Genomic DNA, 27,321 nt, shown 5'->3' on the forward strand with positions numbered 1-27,321 from the left:
AAAGGTTTATAGGTAACGTATTGACCGACCACTTGTGCCCCAAAAAGGCGTTGTGCGCGTGATATCCAAACAATTTGACGTCACAACACGAATTGTCTGCGTATCGGGCGCAGTGACTATTTGGCTCCTATTTCTGGATGTGTAGTGTAAGCCCATCACCGCAACATTCGCTGGATAATAGACAGCAGTGTACACTGCATATTATGCCAGAGTACTGCGATCACTTACTAGTATATTTATTGATGGTAGCACGTATTTTACTGGTGGTAGGACGTCTTGTGAGTTCGCACAGGTAGGTACCACCACCCTGCCTATTCCTGCCGTGAAGCAGTAATGCGTTTCGGTTTGAGGGGTGGGGCAGCCGTTGTAACTATACCGAGACCTTAGAACTCATATCTCAAGGTGGGTGGCATCATTTACGTTGTAGACGTCTATGGGCTCCAGTAACCACTTAACACCAGGCGGGCTGTGAGCTCGTCTACCTATCTAAGCAACAACAACAAAATTATAAGGCCGCACTTATCTACACTAATCTTGCTTGTTTCTGTCGCCATTTTGTTCGATGTTGTAAAATATGATTTAGGGATGCAATATAGAATGGTAGCAGTATTCTGAATATTAAGTCATAGTTCGATTGCATTTGTTTTTTTATTTTTATTGCTTAGATGGATGGACGAGCTCACGGCCCATTTGGTGTTAACTGGTCACTGGAGCCCTTAGAAATCTACAACGAAAAAGCGCCAACCACCTTGAGATATAAGTTCTAAGGTCTTAGTATAGTTAGTTACAATGGCTGCCCCACCCTTCAAACCGAAACGCATTACTGCTTCATGGTAGTAATAGGCAGGGTGGTGGTACGAACCCGTGCGGACTCACAAGAGGTCCTACCACCAATAATTATATAGGCTCATACTAATTTCTATCTCATTTTGTTTCAGGAAATCGCGGCGATACTCATCAGTTTCGACAAACACAGCGAATGGCAATCCAAAGAAGTCAAAATACGGTGAGTCTATAGTTTGTTAACTACCCACATTTGCATAGTTTAAGCAAGTTAATAAAATTCGTTTTTCAGAATCAAATTTCAATATCTGAGAATAAATTTCGGATCTTCTTATTAATTATTTTTGATCAATTATTTAAAAAGTATCGTATTGAAATAAGATCTGTAGCAGATTGGAACGTAACAGAAAAGGAAATGTTCATTCAAAATATGAACATTAGAATTTTATTCTAATATTGTAATGGTAACACCTAAGTCTTAACTAAGTTGCTAAGTTAAGATTTGCTCTTGGCAACCCTCTTCCGTTCCAGCATTTTAGCGCCATGAATGGCAAGTTATAATTAAATTATAATAAAATTAGAATAAACGCGAATGCTCATTTTACAAGCCTGTATTTTATTTATACAGAAAAGTTCGATTAAAAAACAAAATTAAATCGTTTGCTTCCGCCATTTTGATTCTAATGTCCAGAAATATGATTTAAAAATTGTCATGTTCTTTTAGAGTATGTGTGTAGGCTTTATTCGTTTTCGTAATTTTGAAAACGGATAAGTATATACTTTCAGTAGATTTAAAGATAAACAAAGACACACAAAAAATAGACTACAACTAAAGCAACAAAAAATCACTGTTCCTTACAATGAAGCAATAAATTAACTCAACCATTCCTTAATATACAATCGTATTCGAGAGGGAAAAAGTCTTTCTCTCTATATTTAAACTAAATTACGGAGTACATGCAAAAATCGAAGAGAAAACTTCAGTACAAAACGAATTAAACTATAACGAAAGTTACTTTTGTCGACGACTGTACCTGCAGACTCTGTTAGATTAGACGCTATGAGTTGGTAATTTGTAGTTTCGGATTATCTTTGGTTCATTACCGTGTGTAAGGTTCTTTATTACTTTTTCTTTTTTCGTACACATTTTTCGATTGTTTTAGTCGATCTGTAATAATTTTTATTTCTGTGCATGAGATACAGTCAGTACTGTCGTGAACAAAATATCAGTGTACACTAATTTTGGTAATGAGTGAAGTTTTCCAAATTTAAATAAAGTTTTTAAATTTGGAAAAAAAGAGTTTTAAAGAGAGAGTTAAAAAAAATATAGGTCATGTCTTCTTCTTCAACCCGTGTCCACTCAATGCTGAGTGTAGGTCTCCTCGCATGCACACCATTCTGTTCGGTCTCTTGCCTTTCTCATCCAGTCTCTACCAACTACTTTGACCAGGTCATCGGTCCACCTCGTTGGCTATCTGCCCACGTTACGACGTCCAGTAAGAGTACTCTCCAGTATATTGGTGCCCCACCGATTGTCAGTGCGTAGGTCATGTATGTAATGTAGTTTTAGATGTACAAGCGAGCTCACGGCTCAGATTTGAATGATGATCGAACTGCCCAGAAGCTGCTGAATGTCTTTCACACATAACGTTCAATTCATGACATTCCTGATATTCATGTGGTTGTTAGTTAGGGTGGTAGGAAATTAGTATAAGTATAAATGGTAAGGCCTATTCTGTACAGCAAGACGATCAAGAAACCGGTGTCGAATAATAAAACTAGATAATAAGTGTATTAAAAATATAACTTAAATTAGATTGTTAATAAAGGCTTATCTTATCTTAACTTATAAATGGTAATGGTAATATTACTGATGTGGAAACTGTTGCAAGAGCTAGAGTTAGTATACGGGCCGATCAAAAGGTATTTGTTAAGATTATGACTTAACAAATATTTAGTTCCAAAATATTAATACTGTTCTCAATATTGTTTGTTTAATACGAACTAAAACGCATAAAAATAATTCGTTTTTAGCATTTTTAAATTGACACCTGATTCTGAACAATTTTGTTTCCGAAATTTCTACTTTGCCACTGATAAAAAAATAATTTAAATTAAAAGGTGCGTCATTAAAAACCGTCTGTATCTATTATATGTGAATAAAATATCGGGTTCACCATAATATCTTGTGACTCTTTAATTCGTTTCGACCATTTGTTATTGCTACCGTACAATGGTAGGCGGTAGGCAGCGGCTTGGCTCTACCCCTGGGATTGCAGAAGTCCATGGGCGACGGTAACCACTCACCATCAGGTGGGCCATATGCTGGTCTGCCTACAAGGGCAATAAAAAAAAAACCATGTAATTAATTGTAAGATGGGCATTTTAAAATACTTTTAAATGTTCGTCTTTCGGATTTCTTCTTCAAATTTACAACGCTCATTAAACAGTTCACAATGCGACGTCGCCTTTAAGCTCAGACTGTACCTAATTTGGCGCCCGCCAGGGACCCGTACCAACTTGTTACAACTCTAAGCAAATTAAAACTTTGGCTCGTGACTACTGCTCTCTTTGTGTTCAACGTTGAAATATTAAGTCTTTATGAGCGAGCAGTGTATCCCGAAACTTGCGGTGCGCCAGTATCGCGTCGTTATACTGTAAGAATTAATAGAGTTCTTGTTCTGTTTGTACGTGATCAAGATTTGTATTGACGTGGACATTTTTTCATGTTGTTTTTATGGTTTTTAATTTAAATTTTGGTGGATAGTTAAGGTTCGGTTTATCAAATATAAAATTTGATTTAATTATGATGGGTAGATGAGCTCACCACCTATTTAGTGCCAATGTTATTGACACTTCCATTCCGGGTCACAACGAGAGCGTCGTGTGAAATTTAACCATCTCAAGAAATAATAAAGTGTTTTCTCGATTCATTATCACCATCATATACATTGACAACTCCCTAGATACAGCTTACCTTTTTACTGGTGGTAGGACCTCTTGAGAGTCCGTGCGGGTGGGTACCACCACCCTGCCTATTTCTGCCGTGAAGCAGTAATGCGTTTCGGTTTGAAGGGTGGGGCAGCCGTTGTAACTATACTTGAGACATTAAAACTTATATCTCAGATTGGGTGGCGCATTTACGCTGTAGATGTCTATGGGCTCTAGTAACCACTTAACGTCAGGTGGGCTGTGAGCTCGTCCACCCATCCAAGCAATAAAAAAAATACAGCTTACCTGCTAGCCCCTTTCTCGTTCGCATAAGCTTATAAATTCAGTTAATAATTCAAATGAAAAAAAAAACCCTAATAGCTTATCATAATTACATCTCTAAACCAAACCCGCTGAACTATAAAGTAAGCCAGCAGTACACTAGTTAAATTTAGTGTCTAAACTAAACTGGCCATTAACAGTTTATATTGAGCTATAAATCTACTGACGATTTAACTATCTGTTTCGATACCAACAGTCAATGGCGGCTCGGGAACTATGTCACTAACGAACAATTAAGCTGTTTGTCTAGCGTTTTAACCGCAAAATGGACATAGTCTGACAGCGAACGCGACTGTATCGTTACAACGGCAGTTGGATTATAAAATTGCTAACGCTTATCGATATTAGCGTCACTACGTTACGTTGTGAATATTATCAGCACTAGAAGCATAATCGGTTCTGTGCTTTTGGAAGAAATCGCTTTTATACGTGTGTGGTTTTTTAGTTTTTTTGCATGAAGTCACTTTTTTTTTAATTGCCCTATTAGGCAGACGAGCGCACAGCCTACTTGATGGTGAGTGATTACGGACGCCCATGGACTTCAGCAATGCCAGGGGCAGAGTCAAGCCGCTGCCTAGATTCGACTTATAGAGTCTCGACTTTTAGAAATTAATATTTAGATTCTTGTCGAATATAAACTTATATATATCAGAACCAATTGTAGATTGGTATGGTTTTTTAATTGCTTATATTGAAGGACTAACTACTGGCCCACCTGGTGTTAAGTGGCTACCAGAGCCCATAGACATCTACAATATAAGTTCCAACACCCTCCTCGGGACATCAGTTCTAAGGTCCCTGTTCTTACAGTAAAAACGACTGTCCCACCCTTCAAACCGAAACTCGATACTGCTTCACGGCAGAAATTGGCAGGGTCTTGGTACCTACCCGTGGGGACTCACAAGACATCCTACCATCAGTAAAACGTGCCTTTAATGTTGAGATTTATTTATGTAATTTTTTTAACAGGTAATTGTAGTCACGATTGTTTTTGGTCATGTGAATGTATTAGGTACTATACATTAGGTACTATACAATTTAAGCACGCAAAATTTTTTACAGCATTTTACAGAAAAACGCAATCCTGCAACATTTTAAGGATTCGTTGTTAGGCTATTAATTTTATTTAAGTTAAGACGTTTCGCGCGTCATCTTTCGTTAATGATACCAAGTCAAAAATAGCACAAGTGCTCACGACACTCAGTGAAAATTCGATTTTAATCAGATGAAAGGATACGTGAAAATATTTACTTGTACTTAGATTATTTAAAGTCGCTTTCGTTATAATTTTCGGAATATTATGGAATATACTGAAAAGTATTCGCGTATTACGAAGGTATACATATAACTAGAGTAAATAAAGAACTATAAGTCGTGGTTTAAGGTAATTTTATCAATGGACTAATATGTGGACGAGCTAAAAGGTCCCTACCTAATCATTGGTAGACTAAGGGGCTATTCCAACGCGTGGATCGGTAGGTGAGCTCACGGGCTCAATCTGAGAGAATTGCTAATAATAGCCCTAGCAAGAGCAGTGCTTCTCTGAATCTACTATCGGATCGGAATCGCGACCCACTGAGAAGATCCGGCGAGAAACTTATTTTTTTATTGCTTATATGGGTGGACGAGCTTACAGCCCACTTGGTGTTAAGTGGTTACTGGATTCTATAGACATCTACAGCGTAAATGCGCCACCCACCTTGAGATATAAGTTCTAAGGTCTCAGTATAGTTGCAACGGCTGCCCCGCCCTTCAAACCGAAATGCATTACTGCATTACATTAGTGGGTGGACGAGCTCATTAAAGCACAAAGGTATCACGCAGAAATATCATTATTGACTTTATTGCAGAGCGACTATCTTACCCTCTAAACCAGAACGTATTTATAACTGCTTCAACACACCCACACCACCAATATCTAAAAAATACATTTACAACTACTATTCGCAAATACAAGTATACGCCTCTTCTATGTCTTTTATGAAGCCGCAATGTGGCACGTGCAAAGTATAAGGTCAATAACCTCGCTCACTCAAACTCACACGGCAGCAGACCGTCGTACCCGCGGTTTGTTTATTCTCGTTAATCTTAATATATTACATTGTAGTTCTCGGGTTTACTGTTTTCATTTCAAACTTCCAACGCATCAAATATGATGTGATTTTGTTGGACTTTTTAGTAATACTGGATTCCGTGGTCACACGGAGGACTAAAGTTTTATTTGACGATAAATGGAACCTTAAGCTAGTACAAACTTGCAATCTACAAAGAAAACATTTCGATAGATTAAATTATAAGCTATATAATGTTACGAATATTTTAATCAACGTTAATAAAAGTAAACTAAATGGTGTTGCTAGCTCTTTTATAGAACATTACGGTCCAACTAACCATATATTTTTTTTAATCGAACTACTGTTTCACTATATAGTGACAATGTATGTCCAAATTCGCGAAAAATACTTCTCATGTGAGTAATACATACCATTAAAATTATACTTAGACATGTTCACAATGAAAAAATACTATTTCCAATTATAGCTATTTTTTCGTACGGTCAGTTCGTGACCACGAAAATTCTTAGTATTCCCACGTCGGAAATAATAATATATTGTCTAATGAAGAATACTATACAATCTAATTATCAGCTATTGATAAGAGATGCCGCTACTTAGAGGTGGTTCATATGATTTTGTTATCCATTGTTCTCGAAAAAAAGTATGGTCATATCGGGTAGTTTGTTTGACTGAATTTGGTTTTACTGTCACGAAATCCAGTTAGTTAAGCGGAAATATTTAAAAATAAATGAAAAATGAGTATTTTTTGATTCTAATCGCAGTAACTCAATTTTATTTCAGCGACATCGTCTTCTGCGAGTGCCATGGTTCAATTAATAACAAAAAAAAACTGTTATAACCTTTCGATAGATAAGATAAATTTCCACGATCATCAAATTAATAAAAAGTAATTTGAGAATCCTTCGTGATTTAATTACGTCAGCAAACGCCAAAGCAATTAATAAAGGTCGAATCACGAAAGCTCGAATAGAAAACTTCAGAAAAATAGGACATGAATTCTCGAAAGCTTATTCCTATACCGGAACAAACTTAGATAGTTCCGAATGGAAAGTTGAGTGAATGCGGTGATTATTTACAAGTTATTGTCGTTTACCACGACATTGGCAGTAACGTTATAGAATGGCAATAATATTACGTGAAGTTTTAATAGCATCGGAGCTAGCGATTTCTAAACTAACGTTATATCACCGACTTTATATGTGTCCGCGTGATTTGTGCTTTAAGTTTTGAATATTTTAAAAGTGAATCGAATGTTCGCTTCGCGTGTCAAGTGTTTGTTTAATTACGGAAGTTTATGTTTATGTTGTATTTAATTTTGTGAAGGATTTCTTAGTTTGTTTTAATTGCACAAGTCATGCGTTTTTATTCGAACTAGAGGTCCCGCAGTAGTCGAAATTCGACTATAATTAATTGGAATTGTAAGTTTTTACACTATTATGATTATATTTTATACTTCTATAATCACAAATTTCGCCAAGACTACTCTATAAAAAATATTAACAAAGACAAACAATATTTAATCTATTCTCAATTTGACAACAGACGTCAAGAACAAAAGTTTGACAATAAATAGTATGCATGCGTGTGTGCGTCAAATACATGGTATGTAGTGTGTGTAATGTTTTCTTTATTAATTTAATGTATCTTTAGTAGGTCTTAATCTTATCTTAATCTAATATTTTACTGATACAAAGTTTTTGCTTCACGTATTAATATATAGATGTCAGTACCTTCGGTTTCATGTTCTTCAATTCAATTCAAATTCAATTTAGACCTTGTGGTGTTTATGAGATACAACAACTACTTAACATTAGGTAGCCTATAAGGTTATCTGATTATCTTTAGTAGTAAAAAGTCATGTTGTAATCTTGTCTTCGCCTTGTTGGTAAGAAACGATGACTAACGAGACTCATTGGCAACCGTTCAGTTGATATCACCGCTTAGTTTATGTCCACCACAAATCAAATGGTCAATTGATGGTCTATATTCAAGTTCAAGTCAAGAGGAGCATCGTGTACTAAGAATTAAAGACGCAAAAATTATAATTAACGTTATTACTGATAGTATGAAGGTAGGTATGCCCATGATTGCTCTACTAAGAGAAAGAAAGCGGCATGTTTTAGACGCATTCAACTTCCTCGAACAAGAAGTCGTCGTGGCCTAACGGATAAGACGTCCGGTACATTCGTGTTTAGCGATGCATCGGTGTTCGAATCCCGCTGGCGGGTACCAATTTTTGTAATGAAATACGTACTCAACAAATGTTCACGATTGATTTCCACGGTGAAGGAATAACATCGTGTAATAGAAATGAAACCCGCAAAATTATAATTTGCGTAATTACTGGTGGTAGGACCTCTTGTGAGTCCGCACGGGTAGGTACCACCACCCTGCCTATTTCTGCCGTGAAGCAGTAATGCGTTTCGGTTTGAAGGGTGGGGCAGCCGTTGTAACTATAATTGAGACCTTAGAACTTATATCTCAAGGTGGGTGGCGCATTTACGTTGTAGATGTCTATGGGCTCCAGTAACCACTTAACACCAGGTGGGCTGTGAGCTCGTCCACTCATCTAAGCAATAAAAAAAAAAAAAAAAAAAAAAAAAAAGAACTCTCTCGGATTGACCTTCGTGTGAGCCACGAGAAGACAGATCTCCAGATGCGTCGATACAAAAACATAAGACGTAGGGACCACCACCTCACCTATTTCTGGTGCGGAACAGTAACGCGTTTGGGTTAGAATGGCGGGGCAGCCGTTTTATTATAAAACTGAGACTTAGAACTCAAGGTTGGCGGCGATATGTTGACGTCTATGGGCCCAGGTGACCACTTAGTCACTTAGTAACAGCAAGACCGTGAGCTCGTCCCCCAATTAAACCAAAAAAAAAGCTTCGTAACAACAATGTGACTTAGCTATTGGCGGACCTGGTGTGTGATGTAGCTTACACATAAAAGTGTAGTCAAGACATTCGTGGTATAATTTACATGTGCTGTGGTGATCTCACAACATCATCTGAGAAAAAGTCAAAATCACATCAATGATTGACTGGTCATAATTATGAATCGTATTTTAAATTTAAACTGACATTTTAGCGGTAGGCAGCGGCTTGACTCTGTCCTTGGCATTGCTGACGGTCATGAGCGACGGTAATGGTAACACTTACCATTAGGTGAGCCGGGTACTCGTCTTACAGCGCGGGCAATAAATAAATAAAAATTGTAATTTTATCTTAAAAATTTAATACAACCGCCTCTTTGACTTTTACAAGATGAATACAATTGAAAAATAAAGTACTGTTGTATTTGATTTTCGTGACATGTAACCGTTTTTTTTTCTTTCGAAAAACAATTTAGTTTCTTTGCTCAATCTAAATAGAAATTATTGAATGGCTTATCAAAATAATTTTACAATAGCTCATTTTTGTGTTGAAATAGCATTTTGTAAGGCGTCCTTCAGACTGTTATACTTATAGATGGGAAATTGTTATCGAATTACTTAGTTTTCGTGGTAACGAGAAAATTAAATGACAAACTTTTCTTGTAATTATTTGAGTGATCCTAATGTTTAGCGGATGCTCTCGGATTGGAACTCCGGGTTGCAAAAGGCCAGGATGAATACCCTTAATTTTAAAAATAGTTGTAAAGAACCTATAAATAATAGTATAATGAACTTTGTAAAATATGTAGTTATGCAATACATAGTTAAGAGCCGATCTGATATAAAATAGAGAAAAAAACGATTGATATTACTGGTGGTAGGACCTCTTGTGAGTCCGCGCGTTTGGGTACCACCACCCTGCCTATTTCTGCCGTGAAGCAGTAATGAGTTTCGGTTTGAAGGGTGGGGCAGCCATTGTTACTATACTTGAGACTTTAGAACTTGTATCTCAAGGTGGAAGGCGCATTTACGTTGTGGATGTCTATGGGCTCCAGTAACCACTTAACACCAGGTGGGCTATGAGCTCATCCACCCATCTAAGCAATAAAAAAAATAATACATACATTGATAAAAATACTTGTAAATTTTGTATAGTATTATGTATATTGTCCTTTATATGACTTCAGTATATAAATTAAACAGTTCAATACAGATGCACACCTCATATTTCTGCTAAGGAGTAGGGTCGATTCAGCTGCTCCATCCTTTAAGAATCATTTTCATTCATCATTTATCCACTTATGCAGGTTAGGGACCTAGGGTTAGGGACCATCAATGCATTTACCATTACTTGTATTTCGGAAGTGCCGGTCAGTTAAATCGCCCTTCGGGTATCTGCGCCATATGACCCACTTATTGCCAGACTTGGGTTTTGGAGTTAATGACTTTAAATATAACCATAATGTTCTTTTTTATATGAATCTGTTATTTGCCTAATATCCCACACCAACCATTTATCTTCAATCAACAAATAATTGCTCTGACAGCCACTTACGTCAGTGGACTGGCAAAATATGGATTTTAAGGGAAGCAGCAAAAGTAATCTTAATAATAAATTTATAACCACCATTTTGGTTTGCCGGAGGCAGTTTCGCTTCCAAACTCTGTGTAAACTCTTTTACTTTTTCAAAGGAAAAACCCCTCGAATGTTCGCGGACTCATATAAATCTTTTTAATTGTTGAAATATTCGAATTTGCGAAAGTTAGTCGAGAGAGAGAGAAAAAAGCGATACGAACGCCCCGCGTTGTAAACTGTGGATTTACACTTTTAGAAGTGTTTTTTGACTTTTTATGGCTTGTTATTTTATTGATGGTGATTAAGATGTTATGGGGTGATTAAGATTAAGTGTTAAGATGCTATTGTAGAGTGTGGTATTGTTATGTTTCGGCTATAAGCTCGGTACAGAACGCTCGTTTTCTTAATCTTTTTGTATGGGGCTGAGACCTGGATCTTGAAAGAGTCTGACAGGCGACGCATAGACGCGTTTGAGATGTGGTGCTGGCAGCGCATGTTGCGTATCCCTTGGACGGCTTTCCGGACGAACGCTTCCATCCTAAACGAGCTAACAGTTGACCAGAGGCTATCCACCAAATGTCTTTAAAGAGTGCTCCAATACTTTGGTCATATAGCAAGAAAACCCTCTGACAACCTGGAGAGACTCATAGTGACGGGTAAAGTAAATGGAAGACGATCCAGAGGTCGGAGCCGAAAAAGATGGAGTGACCAAGTGTCCGAGTGTCTGGACATGAGACTGAGCCACGCACTTCACTGTGCCACTGACCGACATAAGTGGCTACAAATTACAAAAAAAGGTCACAGGCGGGCGCGATGCTCAGCAATGAGCGATCGACTGAAGGAGGAGGAGGAGGATAAGCTCACTAATGATCAGGTCTTTGGCTAAGCTTTTGCACTTTTATTGTTTCCTTAGTGCTCTGAACGAGGCGACGGTCCACCTGATTATTAACCGTTACGAGATTATTCACTATATTGAGATGACGCCTGATTGAAGAGAATTCAATAAAAAAATTCGCTGTGCCGATCCCACGTTTTTTACTGGTGGTAGGACCTCTTGTGAGTCCGCACGGTACCACCACACCGCCTAATTCTACCGTGAAGCAGTAATACGTTTCGGTTTGAAGGGTGGAGCAGCCGTTGTAACCATACTGAGACCTTAGAACTTATATCTTAAGGTGGATGGCGCATTTACGTTGTAGATTACTATGGGCTTCAGTTACCACTTAACACCACAAAGAAGAAGAAGAGTTTATTCACTCTGAACATCACGCAGCACAAAAAAGTATCAATTTCGATACACGAGGACCAAGTTACAAGTAAATTAAAACTTCTGTATGCCTTCTAAGGCAGAAACAGGCTAGCAGTTTGCAAATACCCTTGCGAACGCACAATATGCTAGAAAGCAAAATGTTTAGATTGGGATAACGAGAGAAAAGATTATTTTTAAGTAATAATTTAAATTCAAGCATCTCAACGGATTTAGTGTTTTTATTTATTTTAGCGCTTAGATGGGTATGCGAACCCTGGGCCAACCTGGTGTTAAGCAGTTACCGGAGCCCATAGACATCTACAACGTAAATGTCACCACCCACCTAGAGATATAAGTTCTAAGGTCTCAGTATAGTTACAACGGCTGCTCCACCCTTCAAATCGAAACGCATTACTGTTTCACGGCAGAAATAGGCAATGTGGTGTTTACAGTAGGTAGCGGCTTGGCTTTGTATCTGGCTTTGCTGACATCGATGAGTGACGGTAAGCACTCACCATTAGGTGGCCTCTACGCTTGTCTAGGGCAATAAAAAAGCACTAATTTTGATTTCAAAAACAAGAATTCAGCACCGAATCGTTGGCGCGACTCGTGATGAATGCCCAGATCTGATGTGACGTGACCGGCTAATTGTCGATTTAATCCAGCTACGTTTGTTCTTGTCTAACTAGTCCTTTACTAATGGTGTGAAAGAGACAAACGATTTGAATGAATGCCGATGTAACTAAAGCGCTTAGTATAGTGGAAATTTATCAGCAGTCTTCGGCGAGAATCTTTAGATAAGCTCTTTCGGTTTTATTCAGTTTGTTCGTATTGGCTTGATGGGTGAACAAGATTATGATCTGTCAGGGTAAAAATGGTCCCGGAGACATTGCGACCGACACCCATATCGATTTTAAAGTATTTTTAGTTTTGTATATAATGTAACTACGCATATTTGCGAGTCTTGATTTTCTTAGTTATCCTTCTTAGTGGTGAATCTAAATTCCGAATCAGAGATACATTTGTGATCATTAAAAGCGAATGAGAAGGCCTACTTTAATAAAAATAAAAATGATTCATTATCATAGATGAATCGAAACACGCAACCCTTGTCTAAATTTCAATATTCAAAGTCACTGAATTATTATTTACACGATACTTAGCTTTTAATTCAAGTAAAAAAAAAGAATGTAATTGTTATTCTTTTTTTTTTTTATTGCTTAGATGGATGGACGAGCTCACAGCCCACCTGGTGTTAAGTGGTTACTGGAGCCCATAGACATCTATAACGTAAATGCGCCACCCACCTCGAGATATAAGTTCTAAGGTCTCAGTATAGTTACAACGGCTACCCCAACCTTCTCGAATCTAAATGAAAAATCCTTTTGTTATGTAATAGAAAATAAATTTTATTATAAACTTTACTTCTTTGTATTCAAACGAAAGTAGACACTAAAACTTAACTACTAAAATTAGACTTCCCTTAACGATGTTCGCCAATTTACGCTCGCCGTGTATCGTGATTGAGACGAAAGGCCCGATCCACACTGACGGATCGTCCCTAACGAGCTTGGCCATCGCTTCGAACGGGTCGCGAACGTGCGAACTACTTTATCCGACTTCTGAACCGTTGTGTAAGTTCACACATTTGTTTTAAGCGAATCACGTCAGCTTCGGATACGTGATGTGTTAGTAGGATTTGCGTCCATTACATAAATTGGCGTAAATTCGTTGCGGGTCGTAACACTTCGTAACAGCTGTACCGAATACATAAATCATGGTTTTTTTCATATTAAATCTTTATCAGTTTATAGTGCTTTTAGGTACCACAAGCACCGGTCACCGTCCTCGTCGAACCCGTCGCTTGCGACGAAGGGCTCGACGAGCGAATTAACCCATAGACACAGCCCACTGAGTTTCTCGCCGGATCTTCTCAGTGGGTCGCGTTTCCGATCCGGTGGTGGATTCTGTGAAGCACTGCTCTTGCTAGGGCCAGTGTTAGTAACACTTCCGGTTTGAGCCCCGTGAGCTCACTTACATGTTAAGGTGAAGCTGAAATAGCCTCTCAAGGCTATCAGCATAGGTAGGGAAAAAAAATCAGTTTATGCAGGCAGGTAATTATACCATCTATCCTAAGCATTTGCGATCATCTTTTTGTGGGAAGGGTGGGGCCTTCAAACCGAAACGCATTACTGCTTCACGGCAGAAATATGCAGGGTGGTGGTAACTACCCATGCGGACTCACAAGAGGTTCTACCACCAGTAAAACCAGTAGTCACCAGTAGTCAGGAAGCCAATTAGCACCAGATGAACAATGAGTTCGTTGACCCATCTAAGTGCTTAAAACAGAACACAAATTCAAATTACAAATCCCGATCATCACTGATAAAAAAAGTGGACTGCACATTCTATATTCCATATTTGCAGCGCCGCATTCTATTTGCGATTCGACAATTAGATTAACACAATACGTAGTTCGGATGGTACGCCGACCGCTCGTGTGAACTAAGCTTTATTGATTGTCCGTATCGTATCGGGGCTCAACGAGATATTAATAGGCAAACGACTTTATAGTCGAATGTCGTTACGATAATATTGTTAGGATTAGTCGCGACTACGTTACTTGATGGCGGTTTTTGAGGAGGCTTACGGCGGTTTTAAATGCAGAGCCCTTAGATGCCACTGCGTGATTTCTATTGCCTACCTTGAGACATGATGTCTTAATTTTCACTGGTGGTAGGACGTCTTGTGAGTCCGCACGGATAGGTCCTACTACCTCGCCTATTTTTGGCGTGAAGAAGTAATGCGTTTCGGCTTGAAGAGTGAGGCAGCCGTTGTATTGTTAAAACTGAGACCTTACAACTCATGACTCGATGTGGGTGGCGGCATTTACGTTGTAGATGTCTACGGGCTGCGGTTACCACTTAACACCAGGCGGGCTGTGAGTTCCCCACCCGTCTAAGCTATAAAAAATAAATTGTTATAATGCCTTACCTTTCGAACCAGAATATATGACTACCTTTTACTTCGCTTGTTGGAAGGGTAAACTTGCCTAAGTGGTAGCTATCAGTACGTTAACCTATGACCCGATGCACTTGTCTTCTGATATGGCAATATGCTCGAATCTAGTTGCAAGAAACTTTCAATTAGATCCATAGATTCACGGCACGCATTATGACCCACTTTAACTGAAGATAATTGGGGACAGGATCGTAATTAAACTACAATTTTAACTTAACTCAAAACTCACGGAATTCTTTACAAATTTGGTTTTAATTGAACCCCACTCAATAGCACATTTGTTAAGTATGAATAGGATATTTAAGTCTTCGAACTCAATTTCCCGGTCTTCCATTGTTTGCTTATGCAGCGAAATGCAATAAAAAAAAAGAGAAGCATATTTAACAAGGAAGCGTTAAAACCGATCACTATCGCAGTCATCCAATTAAGCCTCGCGAAAAATGCATAATACATCGCCCTGTGGAGTGATGGAAATAGATTGGAATTGTGTCAAAATTATAAAAGCAAATTTCGACTGAGGCTCGATTTGAGTCAATTAAACCGAAGCCGTTTTACAGATTGGATCCGGTATTTTGATCTGATTGTACTATTATAGTATGTGGCAAGAGTGTGTCAAACTCATAGAACTAGAGGTCCCGCAGTAGTCGAAATCCGACTATAATTAATTGGAATTCTAAGTTTGTACACTATTATGATTGTATTTTATACTTCTTTAATCACAAATTTCGCCAAGACTATATTATAAAAAATATTAACAAAGACAAACAATATTTCATCTATTCTCAGTTTGACAACAGACGTCAAGAACAAAAGTTTGACAATAAATAGTATACATGCGTGTGTGCGTCAAATACATGGTATGTAGTGTGTGTAATGTTTTATTTATTGATTTAATGTATCTTTTATGCATTATTTAAAAAAATATTAGCATTGTGCACTTCTTCTCTATATTCTCTATAGGTGTGGAAAATTTCATACTCCTCCGTCCGCGCAATTTTGGTAGAAAGGGATACAAAGTTTTTGTTTCACGTATTAATATATAGATATTGTATATAATCTGAATCTCAGAAACGGCTCCAACGATTTTCATGAAATTTAGTATACAGGGGATTTCGGGGGCGATAAATCGACCTAGCTACGATTTATTTGCAGAAAATGTTGTTTCATTCGTGTTTTCAACTATTCCCGACATCTATTGGCGAATAATAATACTATTTTTCTTAATTGAGGGCAACTGACTGCTTTAAAGACACAACAAGATGGCGTTATAAAAAAAAAAACGAGTAAAGCTCGGTCGTCATATAGTTTTCGTAAAAAGGGATACAAAGTTTTTGCTTCACGTATTAATATATAGATACATTATATCGTCTTATCGCATTAAAAGTGTACAATTTCCACCAGTATTTTTCTCATAAATACAATCAAAAGAGTGTTTTTTTTTTTTAGTTTACCTATGGTTTGACTACTTTTAACAAAAGTAATACATATTTTTATCATACTTTAAAAGACAGATAATGTAACTGGTAAAAAATAAAAGTTGCAAAGATGATTAATATTAAAAATATCAAAAGTTAAACCTTTTTGAAACACTCTCTTGTAAAATTTGTGTTTTGAGATTATAGTTTTAATGCGAGGAAGACGATATGTATTTAAAAAATAATTGCAATTTTTATGACGGAGCATTACTTCAGAATGGTTAATTCGCTTTTGGATGTTTTCTCTTTTTGGTAATGGTCAAGATTTTTACTGTCGATCTTTTTAGTACGCACGGGTAGGTACCACCATCCTGCTTATTTCTGCCGTGAAGCAGTAATGCGTTTCGGTTTTAAGGGTGGGGCAGCCGTCGTAACTATACTTGAGACCTTAAAACTTATGTCTCAAGATGGGTGGCGCATTTACATTGTGGATGTCTATGGGCTCCAGTAACTACTTAACACCGGGTGGGCTGTGAGCTCGTCCATCCTCTAAGCAATAAATAATAAAAAAACAGGTTTCACTAGTGGTTTCATAAGCCGTACCGGCAGCTCTGTAGCGGGTTCTTCAAAACTTGGACATCTAGAAGATCATTGAGAATACCACGCAGCTTGTAGTGACTTATAGCTTCATACCTCAAATTAGATGGTGACTCTCATGCTTCGTTGTCTACTCTTAGACCTAGTTCACGTATCAAGAGCAATAAAAAAAAAGCGAAAAATACATTAACGTAGCTTCATACATTTTTATTTCGCTTTCCTATGTTCCCCAGAAGCGAACCCAAACTTTATCACGTTAGTCAGCCGAAGACTCAATTTCATTTCCTATTACGTGACAGTATTAGGAATTAGCTCACTTCGATGTATAGGACCTATTCCATCTTCGACATTCGGAGGGCTTATATTTCTTTTGAAATCTGGAACTCAAAATCCTTGTTTTTTTTTTAATTGCGCATTAAAACAATTAAGCTGCAACATCTTTTGTATTTCAGTTAAAATGAAGTCAAAATGGTAATAGCCCCACAGAGCTAGTAATGAGAATTTACACATTGAGATGATTATTTTTTTATTGCTTAGGTGGGTAGACGAGCTCACAGCCCAAATGGTGTTTAGTGGTTAGTGGAGCCCGTGGACATCTACAACGTAAATGCGCCACCCACCTTGAGATATAAGTTCTAAGGTCTCAGTATAGTTACAACGGCCACCCCACCCTTCAAACCGAAATGGATTACTGCTTCACGGCAAAAATAGGTAGAGTGGTGCTACCTACCTGTGCGGACTCACAAGAGGTCCTACCACCAGTAATTACGCAAATTATAATTTTGCAAATGGGAACAGGAATACAACTGAAGACTGGACCGTCTAACATGACTGATAAGCTCTTACTGTTAATACTTAGTATAGAAGTTAATAGAGGAATCGCCAGTATACTTAGGTGAGGATATCATTCTTACGGATTCGATCTGATCATGAGGCAGTTGCAGTAAGTAGCATGATCCTGTATTGCTTGATAATTTTGTACTGTCTCATGTCTAGCTTGGTAGTAAGGCACATCATAAAGTGTAGCGGCCTGTTTTGAAATATTAGTCAACCAAACTCTTTGAATTCCGCGGGTTTTGCTGAAGCAGAATGATATTATTAATAATCCTTGTGGGAGTTTTCAATATTTAGTACCACCGGTGGCTTCTTATGACCTTTCAATTGAGAGTCTCATTCTTTGCCATTGACGAGATTAAGTGTAAGTTTTCATTTGTTTTTCAGGCGTCCTAAAAAGAGGGGACGCTCCCGCGTGCTAAAAAGACTTTTATGGACTATATGAAAGAGAACAGGCGAGAGAAAGGTGTGAGTGCAAATATAACGTATGATAGTTCTGAATGGAAAAAGTTGTCATTCTGGACCGATCCAACATAGTGGGATAATGACTAGAAGAAATTTAGTTTTTTAAAATGTCAATAAGGAAGCAAAAGAAAATTGCTATGAATGAAATGAATTTAAATCTTGAGTTTTAAGTGATTATTGTAGATTTTATATCATCGAACGTACACTAGTTAAAGTTTTTTTTTTTAATTTTTTTTTTATTGCCTTTGTAGGCAGACGGGCATACGGCCCACCTGATGGTGAGTGGTTACCGTCGTCCATGGACTTCAGCAATGCAAGGGGCAGAGCCAAGCCGCTGCCTACAAAGTAAATTCACTATAGAATAATACAGCCACACAAGAGCAGAAGCGAAAATCAATTAGAGGCGGCCGATCTGTGGGGCTGTTAAGTGTTCTATGCGACTTGCATTTTAATGATCGGAACACTGAAAACTTTGCCTCGTCGGCTTCCGAAAATTATTCACTAATAATTTAATTAATTTTCGTTGGATTGTGTTGAGACGGCGCAGTTTCACACGAAATAAACGTGTAGAAGATTACGGAGTGTTGTTAAGGAACACATTTAGTTAAATATATAATATTTTTAATCTTTTTGGCATCTCAGTTCCTGGTTTTTATTTCAGGGCATTCTTGTTTGGAACCAGCATTCTTTTTTTTAAAGCATATATTTAGTTTTTGGAACTAAATTTCTTATGGGATGATGCGGAGGGGTACCCTAAGCGGGAAAAAAGTCCATAACGTGTACGATTTAACCTTATAATAACATACAAATTAGTAATGAGCACAGTGTACGACTTAATTTTGTAATAACGTACAAAAAATAACATATTTTTTTATCATTCATTGACGACGATCTCGGAGCGTTTGCTTGCGCAATACACTAACTCTTATGCAAACAACCGTGAATGAAGTGTACCACAATAAGTTCGCACGTTACCGCATGACCGTGGCTTGTTGCGAAACCTCCAGTTTTATGTTCTTTATACCTCGAATAGAACTTAAAATTAATATGTTTATAATAAGGAACTTCGTTCCTATCCTGTGTCTCACGACACCACACATCTTTTTTCTTTTTAAAATACATCTGAAGTTTTCTTAGGATCGTTGAATTTGAAAATCCATTCGAAATTATTCTATTTAATTTATACTAAAACACTAGAGAACGCGCTTTAACCAAACGTTCATTTTTCATAGTTAGTTACAAATTTTAGCTGAATCGTTCCTTAATTATGGCTTGAAATAAAATAGCTTTACCTAATGACCTCGCTTTGACAAATGGTGTTATAATATTTTAGTTCTGCACACCTTTGTTAAATTTACTTTGATTAATGAGGAGAATGGCCTTACCTTTGACTGAGTATACTTGAGCATCTAATTGATAAATGGTTGCTAGTGTCTTTACGGAATAGCACGATTAAAGGGATTGTGTTTATTCATTTTTTTTATTTGTCAACTGATAGAGCTGTGGAGACAATTTAGGGGCGAATAAATCACGATAGCATTTATTTCAACATAGTCATCGTAGTCTACAGTTCAAAAACACCTTGCCTACCAATTTCTCACAGGAAAGATAACGGGTAATAATATTGTGTAATAAAAATTAAACCAATAAATTTGCGTAATTATTGTTATCAGTGTGGACTATAATATATCCAATGTAAAATCTCTTTTAAGTAGTCATTGAAGTCATCACAACATGAACTTGACATAGACATGGACAACTTATGTTGCATGCCAACTTTTCAGCCATTAAATTGGAATGCATGACTGCTTCGTGACAGAAATCAGTGGGAAATGAGAAGCAATTACACAAATAGAGAAAATAAAATCCGTAATTGTGTAGTTATTGTAGAGACTATATGACACTAATACTATTATAAGTACCAGCAAAGAAGATTACGATGCTTCTTGTTTAATGTCTCAATTTGTCACGAAACTTCTACATAAATATTATTTTTCGTATTTCCCAAGACCGCGTTCTGGTCGTAGCCTCGTAGCCATTTTCGTAGACGGTTACGGCGTAGCGTTGTAGTTACGTGGCAATCAGTACATTTCATTATCGATATTTGAAATATTTAGGCGTTTTGATGATGATATCAGCAATATTGATTTTTTTTTTTATTTGTCAATGACTAAAACGGTAAGCTTCCTTAATAAATTTAATGCAATTAAATTTCTTTAATTTGATCTTGAATTTAATTTAATAATTCAAAGTTTACTAAAATAGGATATTAACGTCCGTCTGGTGTAGTGGTAAGTGACATGGTCACTACACTAGGGGGTCGCAGGTTCGAATCCCGCCAAGGGAAGATATTTGTATGATAAATATAAATGTCTTTTCCAGGGTTATGGATGTATATTAAATATATGTATGTGTATAATAAAAATCTTACATTTATTTCCGTTATCTGGTACCTGTAACACAAGTTCTTTACGAACTTATCACGGGACCAGTTAACGTGGCGTGATTGTTTTTAATAAAAAAAAATAAAAATAATAATATCGTTTTTCTGATATGAATTTGACATCATTATATAGATAGAAAGTAGATAAGCTTATGCAATAAACTGTCAAGAATTAAATAAGCAATTTAATAGAAAACTCTGCTGCATTTCTCTATCGAAATCTCTAGCTTAAACATTAACTATTGTAATTATGCTAATTTATTTAGCAATAATTCAACAGTTAACAACGCGTGAAGCTGTTTTATTACACCACAAACTAATTAATATATTAGTCCACACATACTATTAGTTATCGTTCATGTGTTACTGTTTGTATGTAATTAATTTATAACAGCTTCAGCTATGTTAGGATTAATGTTATGCTTGATGTGATGGCTTTTGTTCTTGGTATAATATTTAACATTACGAATTGATTTACCGATGTTTTACTCTTATTTATACTATACACTATCTAAATACAGAAACTGTAGGCTTAGGAAAACGTACAGATCTATTTGTAAACCGATGGGATATAAGATAAGATTTAATATGACATAAGATTTGAGAATTGATTTACCGATGTCTTACTGTTATTTATACTATTTACTACCTAAATATACAGACTGTAGGCTTAGGAAAACGTAGATGTTTATTTGTAAGCCGATCGGATATAATTAGAGGCATTCACAGTTGTGGTACTGCTCTAACCTTTGAATCGGAGCTCCCAAATAGTATCTATTTCCACTTGACTCTATGCAGAAAAGGTTCATTCGGACTGTCGGTAATCCTATTCTCCTGGATCGTTTGGAACCTCTGCAGAGGGGAATTTTGGTCTCTGTGTGTATTTACCGTTGCGTAGGGAATGCTCTGAAGAATTGTTACTGATCAGCCCATCATCGCTTTTTTATCAGAAGAGCAGAGTCCAACTACATTGGATCCCTAAAATTTAATTGCCATGAACTATCCCCCTTTCTTCCACTTCCATTTCCCTGGACATTTTAAGTCCTATGACTTATTTTTATTGAAATGAGCCTTAGTGAGAGTCAGCAATATGCATTGGCCCCTGTTTTTCTTGAAATGATTCCTGAAGAGGCACCTCAGCGTCAGACAGTTGTCTGTACTCCTAGTAGTATTCTTGACGGTTTCCAGTTATGACATCAACTAAATAAATCTTCCACTAAACATTACGAAACCAGGAAAAGTGAAACGTTTAAATCATTACCCTGATTTGCGAAACTCAAAAAAAAAAAAGATGTGTGGTGTCGTGGGACACCAGATAGGTACGAACTTCCTTATTATAAAAATATTAATTTTCAGTTCTATTCGAGGTATAAAGAAAATAAAACTGGAGGTTTCGCAACAACCCACGGTCATTCGGTAATGTGCGAACTTATTGTGGTACACTTCATTCACGGTTGTTTGCATATGAGTTAGTGTATTGCGCAAACGAGCGCTCTGAGATCGTGGTCAATGAATGATAAAAAAATATAAATTTTTTTGTACGTTATTACAAAGTTAAGTCGTACACTGTGTGCATTATTAATAAAAATCTTACGTTACGGACGTTTTATACCGGCTAGGGTACCCCTCCGCATCGTCCCATAAGGAACTTCGTTCTAAAAGCTACACTGCCCATTGTTTGAAAGCCGTCTAAAGGCCAACAACGAACAAAAGTATCGACGGAACCGAAGCGGCAAAAGGCCGAATAAATCATTATTTTCGTTCTCTAATGAACTTTTCCACGGAAAATTATTCTTTTTCGCGTTCTCCGTTTGCCTGACCGCATCGCATGTTGTTCGAGCAATAAACGCTATCTATCCCGGCTGGTGTCAGGGCTGTGTGCCGCGGCTGCGGCTTTCGTAGGTTCAAATCCGACAACTGAACTTTATTTGTTTCGGTTTTATCATTTGTTTTATGGAACTCATGAAGTCGCGTTTAATTTTGTTTTGCGGAATCGTAAGCCGTTTAGCGTATAATAACTCGAGCCCGTGCACCGATGTTAGGTAAGATAGTGAAATACGTTTTGAAATATTAATTTGTCGTACCGTTTTATATTTTGACTGTTTATTGTTCCTTAGTGTTTTGCGCGTTCTTTGTCAATTATTTTTAACTGATTTAGCAAGCGCTTAATTACAAACTAAACCATGAAATGTTTTAGAAACTTTCGTTATATTTTTTAAGCACATTGAATATATATATTGTACTCTTTTTGTATGCTCGATCTTTTGTTTTTAATTATATAACGTAGTAAGCGCCATCCCTGATTATTTTTCACAAGTTTGATATACTGTTTCATGTTATTAATATAGTGCATGTGGCTGATTCTAAATCAAATGAAAGTGTCAGATAGATAGATAGAACTTTCGGTATCCACTAATATATTACGGTGCCTTAAATTGAGATGGCTATTGTATCTGTTTTTATTATTATTTATTGCTTAGATGGGTGGACGAGCTCACAGCCCGCCTGGTGTTAAGTGATTACTGGAGCCCATAGACATCTACAACGTAAATGTGCCATCTACCTTGAGATATGAGTTCTAAGGTCTCAGTATAGTTACAACGGCTGCTCCACCCTTCAAACCGAAACGCATTACTGCTTGACGGCAGAAATAAGCAGGGTGGTGGTACCTACCCGTGCGGACTCACAAGAGGTCCTACCACCAGTATAGATACCTATTGTAACTGTATGTAAGACATATTGTTAGCTTCCACAGGTAGGTGGTTTCTTGTTTATTTTTGTCGCGGAGCAATATTGCGTCAAGTTTGTAGATCTAGTCTAGTAGGATTGTAGTGAGATAGTCGTTTTATAAATCATTTCCTTTGAGACTTCGATATTACGTGTCAAGGTGAATGGTGATATTCACGTTGTGACCTCTGCGGGTTCTTAAATCCACTTAACACTGTAGCGGATGAGGGCTGTAGGCATGCCAACCCGTCTAGCGTGATATTAAAACAAAGATGTGTGGTGTCGTGGGTCACCGGATAGGAACGAAGTTCCTTATTATAAAAATATTAATTTTAAGTTGTGTTCGAGGTATAAAGAAAAGAAAACTGGAGGTTTCGCAACAACCCACGGTCATTTGGTAACGTGCGAACTTATTGTGGTACACTTCACTCACGGTTGTTTGCATAAGAGTTAGTGTGTTGCGCAAACGAACGCTCTGAGATCGTGGTCAATGAATGATAAAAAAATATGTAATTTTTTGTACGTTATTACAAAGTTAAGTCGTACACTGTGTGCATTACTAATTTATACGTCATTACAAAGTTAGGTCGTACACTGTGTGCATTACTAATAAAAATCTTACGTTACGGACGTTTTTTCCCGGTTAGGGTACCCCTCCGCATCGTCCCATAAGGAACTTTGTTCCAAAACCTAATTAGTTTTATCACTGGAATGCGTTTCAAAAATGTTCCCTGCACTTTGTTAGCGTTGAGAAAGAGTACAAAAAAAATACAATTATTTCTCAAGTCGGTAAATTCCGCATACTGTTGGCCTCCTAACAAATAGTTTATACGCCAAAACTTCGAAATGCCTCTGTTTGAACGTCATTAAAGTTATTTATACGTTTTTAAACCTTGAGTATTGCTTAAAATACGTGCTGAATGCGAACAGGGATGAATTCAGTTGGACTATAGTTTTATTTTATTTTATTTATTTGATCAACAATGTTTCAACAGCATTTAACTAGGCACAGGGTACAGAGGATGTTTTCACAAACATGAGCCAATTAAAGAAACACATTATGTTTCCAAAAAATGTTAACATGATTAATGGACACAGGTAGTCCAACTAAGGTAAAGGTAAGGCAGTTAAATAGGTAGATGAATTTTGTCGAATGATAACTTGCAGAATAAGTTTGAATCTGATTGTGTTGTGTCGATGCGTGTAAGTGCGTGTGAGTGTAATGTAGTGGTTGGTTTACATGGAGGCTCGAATTGATTATGAAGGTTGACTGTTTAATTGTAGACCACCCAAAATACTTTAAAGATTATTATTTTTCAATTTGTAAATATTTTAAATATTCAAAAAATAACAAACTTTTAGCTTAACTTAACTTCAGCTTATGAACTGCAGTTTTGAACATAGTTTTGGATGTTGTAAAGATATGATTGTATTTAAAAAAGGTTTTTTTTCGTTCGTATATGTGAATTACTCAATTAATCTCTTATTTCAAATATTTACATATATAAAGCTGTTATCATGAAGTTGTTTGGAAATATGGTTTAAACATATTTAATATTACCAATAACGATGAATACGAGACAAAAAATACTTTTAAATTATTCGTGTTAAAGTATGATTTACTTGTATTTTTATTGCTGTAGACGGGAAGGCAATTTTGGGTAATAAGGTGTTTTGTTACGGCATACATGACTTATACATAGACATAGGAATATCACCCATTGCGTCAAGAGAGATAAATATATTTTTTTGCTTAGATGGGTGGACGGCCCACCTGGTTTTAAGTGGTTATCGGAGTCCATAGACATCTACAACGTAAATGCCGCCACCTATCTTGAGACATGAGTTCTAAGTCCTCACTTTTAACAGTACATCTCTATTATTTTCTTCTCAATCTATTTCAGAAGGCTGTTCTTGCCGTAATATTTAAATCAATTGACTCAAGATAGGCAACAAGCAACTTTGACAGCTTGAGTCTAAGCTCGCACGTGTCATCCAGACTGTAGCAGTGCCGATTTTCTCGGCAACTACATGCCATCTACAAGGGATTATCATCTTAATGCGCAATCAAATAATGCAAAGAGAAATTTACGTTGTACTATCAACTAGTTTATCGTAAGACTACACTTAAAATAGCTTGGGCGGAGATCTATGCTCAGCACTTGGTAACTTATATCTTTATCAGCATTCAAATTGTGTTCATACCCATTGTCAAAATTGATTCAGGGACTTAGACGTGAAAACTGAACAGACACTTAATTCGTATTTTTTTTATTGCTTAGTTGGGTGGACTAGCTCACAGCCCACCTGCTGTTAAGTGGTTTCTGGAGCCCATAGACATCTACAACGTAAATGCGCCACCCACCTTGAGATATGAGTTCTAAGGTCTCAGTATAGTTACAACGACTGCCCCACCCTTCAAACCCAAACGCATTACTGCTTCACGGCAGAAATAGGCAGGGTGGTGGTACCCACCCGCTCGGACTCACAAGAGGTCCTACCACCAATTTACACTTTTAGTATGAACAAGGTAATGTCCAAACTGAATGCGTCCCATTGAAAATTGATTCCATCGAGTATTATTTATTGAGTAGTTATCATGCAATTGTGCCAACTCGCAGATTGGTTTTGCATGTTTCCCTCAGGTTTCGATATCCTCATTAGTTTTACTGGCGTGATGCGACCGATTTTTTTCTAAAAAAGTATTTATCTTTTAATATATATTTTAGTATCTTTTAAAAAAGTCTATCTTCATTACTAAGATCCTAAGAGGGCCTTTATCAGTACTGGTGCTAAGACTTCTTGTGAATCCGCACGGGTAGGTACTACCACCTCGCCTATTTCTGCCGTGAAGCAGTAATGCGTTTCGGTTTGAAGAGTGGGGCAGCCGTGGTAACTATTCTGAGACCTTCGAACTCATATCTCAAGGTGGGTGGCGAAATTTACGTTGTAGATGTCTATGGGTTCCAGTAACCACTTAACACCACAAAAAAAAGTATGTCGCTATTGCCATCGATCTTGGGTTACGCGCTTTATTTCGGACAAGGTTAGCCGGCTACCACAGTGCGTGGCCAGATCGGCTTGGGACGGCCTATAATCCGCTTCCTCTGGAAGGGGGGACCCCAGGGTTTGCATCGGGTGTTTATGAATGAAGCAAATTTATAGACTACAAAAAAAACCAAGCTAGAAATTATGTTTTTCCTACCTCTGCTGATAATCTTGAGAGGCTATTTCAGCTTCACCCTAACATGTAGGTGAGCTCACGGGGCTCAAATCGGAGTGTTACTAATACTGGCTCTAGCAACACTGGCCCTAGCAAGAGCAGTGCTTCGCAGAATCTATCATCGGATCGGAAACGCGACCCACTAAGAAGATCCGGCGAGAAACTCAGTGGGCTGTGTCTGTGGGTTAATTCGCTCGTCGAGCCCTTCGTCGCAGGCCACGGGTTCGACGAGAACGGTGACCGGGGTAAAAATAAAAAATACATCCAAATATATATTTACTACACAGGTTGCGTCGTTTGCTCTGATGTAGTGAAACCTCACTATTATTTTACATAAAAAGGAAAAGGAATCGATAAGAAAGAAAAAGATAAACATCAAACTCTACAAAGCTTACAGTAAGCGCGGGTGTAAAGCAAAGCGTAGAGCTTGGAATCATAAATGAGAGGGGAGAGGAGCCCGCTGACAAATCGCTCGTGGTTTGGTCCCTCTTTATGGCCCACTATTTGTCTGCTTTACCGAGATTAAAAAGCTACAGGCGAAAAGGTTCGTTCACATTAACACGATGTTTCTCTTTTTTTTATAACAAAGTAAAGGTAAAAAGCAAAATTGGTGACGGTTCATAGCATAGCGACATTTCATTTGATCGGATTGTTCGGAATAATGACAATACAGTAATTTGTTGGCTCACGTGGATGACACAATAAAATTCCATATATTTGCGTGCCAACATGCAATTATTCTAAAATGAGTACATCATGAAG

General features: G+C 37.4%; 1 protein-coding gene across 7 annotated transcripts in view; it reads left to right on the forward strand.

Moving 5' to 3' along the window:
- The window catches only part of Camta (Calmodulin-binding transcription activator), a 193,649-nt gene that overhangs the window by 76,407 nt on the left and 89,921 nt on the right, over positions 1-27,321 (forward strand). For all 7 annotated transcript variants that reach the window (XM_089729407.1, XM_089729409.1, XM_089729408.1 and 4 more), the window contains one exon: positions 939-1,006. The gene's annotated coding sequence lies outside the window, so the exon portion shown is untranslated. The remainder of the gene's footprint in view (positions 1-938; positions 1,007-27,321) is intronic.

This window comes from Bombyx mandarina, chromosome 08, assembly GCF_030267445.1.
Source record: "Bombyx mandarina strain Sakado chromosome 08, ASM3026744v2".
Taxonomy (NCBI): Eukaryota; Metazoa; Arthropoda; class Insecta; order Lepidoptera; family Bombycidae; genus Bombyx; species Bombyx mandarina.